Genomic DNA, 2,500 nt, shown 5'->3' on the forward strand with positions numbered 1-2,500 from the left:
ACTCATTTATTTCTTCCAATTGCCATGGAGGTTATATCTTATGTAAAAGGACGAAAAACATAAGTGTTAGTGAGGGTTTGGCCTTTGACTAGAAAACAAGTTGACGCAAATCATCTTTGAATGCCCAAGTATAAGATAGGAAGCTCGTGTGCAAGTCAAGGCCCAAGGCCGAGGCCTTGGAGTACAAAGCACGGCCATGGGCGCGCGCGCCGTGCGTCAGTGGGCGTCTGTGGGTCGCCCGCTGCATGCCCGTGCGTCTGCGGGGGGGCGTGCGCGCAGGGTGCCGCGCGCGCCATGCGTCTGCGGGCGTGGGGCGCGCGCCGCAAGCCCATGCGACTGCAGTGGGGCGTGCGCGTAGGGTGCCGCGCACGCGATGCTTGTGCGAGCGTGGGGATCCGTCTAAGGGGCGTGCGTGCTTGGCTTGTAAGTGGCAGATGAGCCTTGTTGCCAAGATCCACCGAGATTCATCTCGACCCTACCCACACACAACTCATTTATTTCTTCCAATTGCCATGGAGGTCATATCTTATGTAAAAGGACGAAAAACATAAGTGTTAGTGAGGGGTTGGCTTTGGACTAGAAAAAAAGTTGAAGCAAATCATCTTTGAATGCCCAAGAATAAGATAGTGTGCTCGTGTGCAAGTCAAGGACCAAGGCCGAGGCCTTCGAGTACAAAGCACGGCCATGGGCGCGCGCGCCGTGCGTTAGTGGGTTTGTGTGAGTCGCGCGCTGCATGCCCGTGCGTCTGCGGGGGGCGTGCGCGCAGGGGGCCGCGCGCGCCATGCGTCTACGGGCGTGTGTGGGGCGTGCGCCGCAAGCCCAGGCGACTGCAGTGGGGCGTGTGTGGGGCGCGCGCCGCATGCCCATGGCCGAGGCTTGCACACGAACGCCTAGGGTGCCCACCATGCGCCATGCCCTTCGGGCGTGTGTGGGGCGTGCGCGCAGAGTGCTAAGCGCGGCATGCGTCTGCGGGTGTGTGTCCGCGCGCCGCATGCCCAGGCGTCTACGTGGGACGTGCGCGCAAGCCGCGCGCAGCATGCGTCTGCGTTGGGCGTGACCACCCACGTCTAGAATTCATGGAAAAAACTCTATGGAGGTTGTTGGAACAAACCCGTGCCCCCACCGTGCATGCCCACATGCCCACCGAGCATGCAGCATGCGCGCCCCCATGCGCACGAATGCGGCACGGCCATGGGCGCGCGCGCCGCATGGCCATGCGTCTGCGTGGGGCGTGCGCGCAGGGTGCCGCGCGCGCAGGGTGCCGCAATGCCCACTCAACACACAAATGTGATGTCAAACCTATGTTCTAGTGCTTGGATTGTTATGAAATTTTTTCTGGGATCTAAAAAATGTAAACAAAGGATGTCCTCCAAAAATTAGTATTTTTGGAAACGTTTTACTATTTTTAAATTATTTTTAATTTTTTAACAATAAAAATTCATAAAATATTATTGGTTGGTTCAAAAATTATGAAACTTGTTTTCCACACTCATTTGAATGTCTAAAACATAATACAATCAAGTCCCGGTCATAATAATAACACAATCAAGATTTATGGCATGGTGTGACATTTCGGCTTTTTCATATGCAAGCCTGCCAGACCCAAAAAAGCCAGAATGTACTATATAGGGGGGCGACCTGCCTGCATGGGCGGGGCGCGGGGGTACCCCTATGCCGCGGCGCCGACCCTTCAAGCACATTGCGCCCATCATGGGCACATATGCTTGGGGGGTCGGCGCCGGCGGAGTGCCACCTCCGGCCGCCGGCGGCGAGTGAGAGTGGGTGTCGAGTTGATGCTCGGATGGGCTTGCGCGGACAATGCTTGCACCTCGGTGTGGGCGTGCACTCCAAGCGGGCTTGTTCGTGAGGAGACGAGATAACTTGCGATTGCTTTGTGCTTGGTGGACGAAGGGTTCGGCCGGAGTGCCACATCCGACCGTCGGGCAAGGAGTGAGAGCGGGATGGGCGTGCTTGGACAATGCTTGCACCTCGGTGTGGGCGTGCACTCCAAGTGTGCTTGTCTTGGCGATTGTTTCGTGCTTGGCGGAGGGGTTTGGCCATAACGATGGGCTTGTCCGTCGGGCAGGGAGTGAGAGCGGGTGTCGAGTTGACGCTCGGATGGGCTTGCGCGGACAATGCTTGCACCTCGGTGTGGGCGTGCACTCCAAGCGGGCTTGTTCGTGAAGATATGAGATGTCTTGCGATTGCTTTGTGCTCGGTGGACGGGTTTTATCGGAGTGCCACGTCCGACCGTTGGGCGGGGAGTGAGAGCGGGTGTCGAGTTGATGCTCGGATGGGCTTGCGCGGACAATGCTTGCACCTCGGTGTCGGCGTGCACTCCAAGCGGGTTTGTTCATGAAGATACGAGATGTCTTGCGATTGCTTCTTGCTTGGTGGAAGGGTTTGGTTAAAATCGATGGAATGCCGGGCCCCTACGTCGGGCAAGGAGTGAGAGCGGGATGTCAAATTGACATTCTTGGATGGGTTTTGCTTGGACAAT

The sequence above is a fragment of the Cucumis melo genome, unplaced genomic scaffold, assembly GCF_025177605.1.
Source record: "Cucumis melo cultivar AY unplaced genomic scaffold, USDA_Cmelo_AY_1.0 utg000749l, whole genome shotgun sequence".
In the NCBI taxonomy this organism is placed as follows: domain Eukaryota; kingdom Viridiplantae; phylum Streptophyta; class Magnoliopsida; order Cucurbitales; family Cucurbitaceae; genus Cucumis; species Cucumis melo.